This window comes from Vombatus ursinus, unplaced genomic scaffold (genome assembly GCF_900497805.2).
Source record: "Vombatus ursinus unplaced genomic scaffold, bare-nosed wombat genome assembly UNPS02014863.1, whole genome shotgun sequence".
In the NCBI taxonomy this organism is placed as follows: Eukaryota; Metazoa; Chordata; class Mammalia; order Diprotodontia; family Vombatidae; genus Vombatus; species Vombatus ursinus.
The window spans coordinates 26,917,253-26,925,272 of record NW_020954641.1 but is presented as its reverse complement, the minus strand read 5'-3'; positions in this window follow the sequence as shown (position 1 = coordinate 26,925,272).

Here is an 8,020-nt window from a genome sequence, read left to right as displayed (position 1 = left end):
CAGATGTTCTGGGCAGTTCTCTTCTATTATTTCCATCATTATGGTGTTGAGAATTTTTTTGTCCTGTTATGTTTTTCTGGGAGACTTATGATCTCTTATGGTCATCTCTATACATTCTGTTTTTGATACCAGTATGTCTGGCTTGTATAGTGAGCATATTTTCTTTTAGTGTTATTGCTTTTACTTCTCTTCTTCTAGGTTGCCCTTCAGCTCTGGGTATTTTTATTCCTCAATTATTATTCTCTCTTTTATTTCTTTGGTGAGGCTTGCCATTGTAGATTATATTTTTTTTATTCTGCTCATAATTTTTTTTGTGTAGCACATAAATTATGCTATCATAATTCTTATTTCTCTTTTTAAACCACTCAGGAATAGTATGTTGGGATTCCATGTTTTCCTCAAATTGCACAGGGTCCTCTGTCTCATTATTTGTTGGATCATTTTCTTTTTTTTTGCAGCATTTATCCATAGACACCTGAACTAATTTACTAAATTTGGAGATCATATTTCCTTCTGTTTCTTTCTTCAGTTTTAGTTGTCTCTTTAAATATTTCAAACTCTTCCTTATCTGCTATTACTATTTTTCCTGTTGGTTTATCTGTTAATATTCAAGGTCTTTGAGTTTTCTTCTTCCTGAAATCTTTGGTACTTTCCATCTTCTTTCCCCAACCCCTAACTTATTTTCCTTATCACTCATTTTCTGACTCCCTCCCCTCTAATTGTTGTTTTCTTGGGGGCTGGATCTCAAAGTGTCTGAACTTCCTCCCACATTGAGCAACTAACAGTTCACCAGTTTTGGTCTCTGCCCCTACTGGTTTTTGGGTGATTAGAACTGTTCCTAGCTGTTCTTTACCTCAGGCTTGGTGGATTGTTACACAATCTCCTACAGGCACAGTGTCATATCCTGGTGACCTGTCTGATTGCCTCTATTGCTCAGTTCTCTAGCCTGGTGTTGGCTATTCAGAGCTTGATTTCCCTGGCACAGTCAGTCCAGAACTTCATAGCACTGGTGCTTTCAGGTTGCAGCTCTTGGCAGGCTTTTACTTCTGAAGGGTTGGGCCAACCTGGCTGTCAAGCCTTGAGTAAACTTCTTCAGCCTAGAGCCAACGTCTGCCATGGAACTGGAAATAGGGAAGAGGGAACTAGAAGTTAGGGGTGGGTTTTGATGTAAACCTGTGTCCTATCCTTGGTTCGGGCTGGTTCTGCTAGTTCAACCTCACTTCCAGGAGAGTGAAAAGTGGGGGAGGGGCACTGAGTGAGCTCAGGGTCAGTGAATATCAATTCCTTTTTTTTTTTTAAACCTTCCTTTGGATTATGGATCCCTTAGACCTTGCAGACAACTATAATTGCTTTTTGTTCCACAAAATTTTTGTTTTGGAGGGATTTGAATCATTATGGGGATCAGAGAAAATATCCAGTCCACCATCTTGTTGCCCACATGACCCAGAACTCCTAGCCCAGTGATTCTTAAATGATCTCTCTCTGATCCCTTTTTTAGGTAAGTTGTTTTTGATATGAGATACCTTTAATTTCCCCACATTTTTCAATGTTTTAACCTTTTAAAAATATTTTTTATTGTCTCATGGAATCAATCATTTCTATTTGGTCCATTATAATGTTCAGGGAGTCTGTTATTTGGATAATGTTTTTGAACCTCTTATAATAAGCTGTCAATTCTTGTTCAACACCTATCTTTTATAACTCAAATTTTATTTCCATTTCTTTCCTTTAAAGCTGTCATTTAATTTTTAATTTTTAAATTCTTGCTTCATGTCTAGTAGAAATTTTGATTGATCTTGTGGCTAAACTGTGATTTTGTTAGGTTTTGATATATGTGTTTTAGAAACTAAGGGGGTGCCCATTAATCGAAGAATGGTTGAACAAATTATGGTATTTGAATATAATGGAATGTTATTGTGAAAATGCATATGAAATGAGGCATAATGAGGGGAGCAGATTCAGGAGAATAATTGATACTACAAAATCAAAATTTAAAAAATGAACAATTTTAAAAAGATTTAAAAACTCTGATCAACTCAATAATCAACCATGATTCTAGAGGATTAATGACAAAAATGCTACTCACCTCATAGAAGAGATGTTACTGACTAATATGCAGAATAAGACTCACATTTTTTGGACATTGGTAATATGGTAATTTGTCTTGTTTCACCATGTTTATTTATTACAAGGATTTTGTTTTTCTTTTTTAGGTATGGAAGATATGTGGGAAGAAAAAATAAATAATAATCTATGTTCTTTGATAGCATGGATTGTGTATCTCCAGTGATTATTGTAGTGCCTGAATACTGTAAGCACTTAATAAATACTTAGTGACTGACTGTTCAGTGACTCTATGATAAACATCAAGTAGACAAGATATTAAACAACATACTTACCAAAAATATTCTCCATTGTGATAGAGGAGATCTAATGCAAATCTAGATCAAAGAGAGAGTCCCTATAGATGATAAGGTCTTACAGATGATCCTCTTTGTAGATTATATTGAATAAAGCCCCAGAACCTCCTGGAAGAGAAATATAATCATTCAGAGGAGTTTGCCCTGTTTATCCATATAGAAAAGACCAAATGGATGAAAGAAAAGTCTATTACTCAGATTTCAACATGAATTTGATATTCACCCTATAGATTTTGTTCAACTGTGTTTATCATACAGATAGACAATGAGTTGTGCCTGAAGTTGGAAAGGGGTGAGTTGGTTTGCTTTCAGAAAATTGCAAAGCTTTTTTAGAAATTTAATGAACCTAAGCTTTCCATGAAATCAAAAACCCATGTTTTCAATATTAGTGTTGTCATAAGGTAGCTAAATGTGGAATGCCACTGTCTCCAAAGAACTAAAAATGTATATCACACAAACAACAATGGAGAGTTTGATGTTGGATGTGGGGTGCTGTAACATATAAACAACAAGGAACTCTCAAGAACAGGGGTAAAGGATACAATCAAGGAATTGAAAGATAGAAAGAGAATATCATCTGGGTATATGGTGAGACTGAGGAATGGCAGGTGGAAAAACAAGTCCTATTTTAGCAAAAGAAATTGAAGAAGTCACAAATGAGCTTCCTAATAAAAAATCCCTAGGACCAGATGGATTTACAAGTGAGTTCTACTAAATATTTAAGGGACAATTAATTCCAATACTATACTAACTATCTGAAAAAATAGATAAAGGAAGAAGTCCCACCAAATTCTTTTTATTACACAAATATGGTTTTGACACATAAACCAAGGAGAGCAAAAACACAGAGAGAAAAATATAGGTCAATTTCCCTAATGAATATTGATGGAAAATTAAAAAAAATACTAGCAAGGAAATTACAGCAATGTGTCACAATGATCATATATTATGACCAGTGAAATTTATACCAGAAATGCAGGACTGGTTTAATATTAGGAAACCTATAAACATAATTGGCCACATCAATAATAAAAATAACAAAAATCATATGATTATATCAATAGTTCTAGAATTTTTTTTTGCAAAACACAACACTGATTCCTATTAAAAACACTAGAGAGCATAGGAATAAATGGAACCTTTCTGAAAATGGTAAGTAGTATCTATCTAAAACCATCAGCAAGCATTATCTGTAAGGAGAATAAGTTAGAAGACTTCTTAATAAAATAAAGGGTGAAGCAAGGACGTCCATTATCACCACTATTATTCAGTAGTGTCCTAGAAATACTAGTAACAGCAATAAGAAAAATAAACTGAAGGAATAAGAATAGGCAACAAAGAAACAAAACTATCACTCCTTTGCAGATGATATGATGGTACACTGTATCATCACATGAAGTCATATCATACATATCATATGTACCATATGGGATCACAACCCACAATTTAAGAAGGGCTGAAGGGATTGTGAATGGAAAAAGTTTAAGAAGTGATGGATAGAGCACCCTAGAAAATAAATTAAAAAAATACTTGAAACAATTAACAGTGTTAGCAAATTTGTGGGATATTAAAATAAACCCATATAAATCATTAGCATTTCTATATATTAGCAACAAAATCCAGTAGGAAGAGATAGAGATAGTATTTAAAATAATTGCAGACAATATAAAATACTTGGGAATCTACCTGCCAGGTTAAACCCGGACACTATATGAACACAATTACAAGTATTCTTCATATAAATAAAGAGAGAACTAAAAAATTCGAGAAATATTAATTGCTCATGGGTAGATGGAGTCAATATAATAAAAGTGACATTTACCTAAATTAATTTATTCAGTGCCGTACTAATCAAACTACCAAAATTATTTTATAGAGCTAGAAAAAATAATAACAAAAATTCATCTGGAAGAACAAAAGGTCAACATTGTAGGATGGCACTTCTGGATTGGTGAGAACAAAGATTCATTTGAGAGACTATCTCACTTGATTCTCACAATAATACTGTTAGGTAGGTTATACATGGGTTATCATCTCCTTTTCAGAGATAAGGAAATTGAGGCTCTAAGAGGCTAGCTGAGTACTAAAATCTCTCAGAAGTAATGCAATTCAATTCTTCACCTGAAGAATAATTTCTTCCTATAATATCCCAACATATGTCATTTACCCTCTACTTGAATACCTCCAGTGACAGGGGACTCATAACTTCTTAAGATAGTTTATTCTATTTTTGGATTGTTATAATTATTGAGTTCTTTAACTTTGTCCAAAACTCTGACACTCTAGAGCTTCTCACCCTCGTTCCTTATTCTGACCTCTCAGGACAACAGAACACACACACACACACACACACACACACACACACACACAGAGGAGGAGGAGGAGAAGGAGGAGGAGGAGGAAGAGAGAGAGAGTGAGAGAGAGAGAGAGAGAGAGAGAGAGAGAGAGAGAGAGAGAGATACTGAGACACAATCTAATTTTCTGGTGGATGGGAATAAGGATGATGGATTGAGAGTGGTCTTTTCTTTATGATAGGTTTTTAGATATTTGAAGAGGATTTTAGAAGTCATCTGGTGCAGAGCTCATATTACTTATAAGGAAATTCTGAGTAAGGTAAGTTGTGACTTGATCATAGTCATATAAAGTAGTAAATAGAAAAGCCAGGCTTCATATCTAGGCCCTTTGACTCAAAATATAGACCTCTTGCCAAAATTGATCCTGTATACTCTTATTTCTTGTCTACCTGGTCTTCTTTCCCAAGGTCACACCACTAGTTAATGACAGGTCTGGGAACTTGAATCTAGGTATTTTGCTCCCCAATAGGTATTACACAATTTTTTTTCTCATAGAAGGCATCTGGGCATTTAGACATATATTTATAATCTTGAACCAACTCCCAGTAGTTACAGGATGTGCATTTTTATTTAACAATCATGGAAATTGCTCAGCTAGAATAGAAAGGTCAAGTACTAAAAACAATTAAATGAATGTTTCCTTTTCCCTAAAAAAAAAGGCCTCAATTAAGAATGAAACATGCTATTTTGTTTCCATTGCTTTTGAATTTCATTTAAATATATCTCTAATGTGAGAATGAGATTTACTTTCCAAAACTCAGGAAAAATCAAATATGAGATATTTGCATTTGCCTCAGTGGTTTAGCACTTCCTGCAGTTCTGCTGTCGTGCTCTGTAATCCTTTGATTTATTATCTTCATCATTATCACCACCATCACCAATATTTACTGAGTACATACAAGGCCCATAGCATGACACTATGAGCTGTGGGATTTACAGTGAGCTCAGAGAGCAACTATTTCTTGAATACACTCTCCTTTCAAAGAGGATGACAAGAAAGTGGGGAACTAAAATGAGCTGCAAATATGAAAACTCAATTTTCATGAAGTAAACAAAAAGAATCAAACCTATGATCTAAAAACTATTTCTACTTCACTTTTGGGACTTTTATATCCCAAATATTAAGATCAAAGGGGCAAACATTGGTAATTTATTTGATATTTCATTTCATGCTGAGTAATTCGCATCACCTCTGGCATTTTTGTTTTGCAAGGTTCTTTGAGATATAGAGAATGCAAAGTTTATAATACCTATTTTACGGATGAGGAAACTGAGGCCTAGAGACAGGAAAGAACCTGTCCATAACTGGAAAGTAAGTTAGTTTTAAAGTCAGAATTGAACCCAAATCTGATTCTGAGATTTTTCCAGTTCCAACAGAAAGAGAAATCAAGAGTTGAGCAACTGTATAATTAATTTTTGTGTTATAGTCCAATGGTGTCAAACTCAAATACAAATGAATACCTCTAAGCTATACATAAGGATCCCTGGGGCTACATATTGACTTAGAAAAACACATATACACACATATATGTATACATATGTATATATATAAAATTACTGAATCAACATATTAAAATCAGATAGTAACTACATTTTAATCTGGTTCTTGCCATCCTCAGGAGTGTTGTGGGCATCATACAACCCTCAGGCCTCTTTTGTAGACAGCCTGGGTAATTGTGGTCCATCCAAATCACCTTTTTCCCTCAGTAATGGAGATTTTTTTCCCCATATTAATTTTTTTTACTTTTTGACTGTGTAGTCTTTATTTATAATAATAATAAATTTATATTACTTTTGATTTGTACAGTGCTTTATCTAATTTGATTCTTATACCAGTCCATTGACTATTCTCTCTATTTTCTTTATTTTTTACACTGCTTTTATTGATTTTCTTTACATCAGCATAATTTTTCCAGTATACCTAGAAAATCAACTATGCCATTATTAATACAGCCTAAGATGGCATGAACTTCTGTGCTGCATCATTGATTCATGTTCGGTTCTCATCCCAGTAAAACTCCTAGATATTTGCCCGTGAGCATTTCTTATGAACATGACAATACACTTAAGAATTGTTAAGTTTTATGAATTAACATCTTATTTGAGGGGACATGAGAGTAATACACGTAGGAGAGGTGATTGATAGCTCTTGGGGGTTGACTTCTAGCCTTGTTGTGCTGTGGAAAGAGTTCTGCCTTTGGAGTTAGAGGGTTTCAATTTGAATCTTCACTGTTACTTACTACCTGAATGACCTTTACAAGTAACTTAACCCCTGGGCCTCAGTTTCCTCATCTGTAAAATGAAGGGGTTGGATCAGATGATTTAAAAGATCTTTTCTATATCTATGATAATATTTGTAGAGTTATCAACAATGTTGCTTAAAGTACTGAAAAGATGGTAGTGATAGAATTAGATGGAAAATTAAAATAGAAATAATAGAGTTTGACCAAGGCACTGATTTCTCACCCCAGTTCTTATTTTTTTTAAAACTCCTTAAAAGATTTTGGGCAATAAATATGATGCAACATAATTTGATTTGATATTAGCATATACTTTGAGATTTCAGTTCATAGATGTTATTAGAATCCTTATAGACAGATGCTGTTAGGGTGAAAGGGAAGATGCAAGGGACTATATGTTTACATTATTTCTTAGTCAGCGATTTAGATTTAGATTTAGATTTATGAGAATAGGTGGAATTAGAACCAATGCTAAAAATGCATAAGGTCTTTTGTTTTTTTAATGATTTGGGCAATATAATAAATCAAAGGATTACAGAGCACGACAGCAGAACTGCAGGAAGTGCTAAACCACTGAGGCAAATGCAAATATCTCATATTTGATTTTTCCTGAGTTTTGGAAAGTAAATCTCATTCTCACATTAGAGATATATTTGAATGAAATTCAAAAGCAATGGAAACAAAATAGCATGTTTCATTCTTAATTGAGGATGCTTTTAAGTCAGTTTGATATCATGGAAAGAACATTGGATTTAGGGTTAGAGAAGAGCTGGGTTCAAGTCCCAGTTCTACTACTGACTATGTGAACTTGGACAGGCCAATTTACCCACAAATTTCCGCTTTCTCATCTATACAATGGGGATAATACTTGTTTCAAGGGGTGGTTTTGAAAATCAAATGAAATAATATATGCAAAGTGCTTTATAAACTGTAAAAAAAAACCCATGAGATTTGAAATCATATTCTCTATGTGCCTTTGATTGTTACTTTGCCTCTCTCTCAGTTT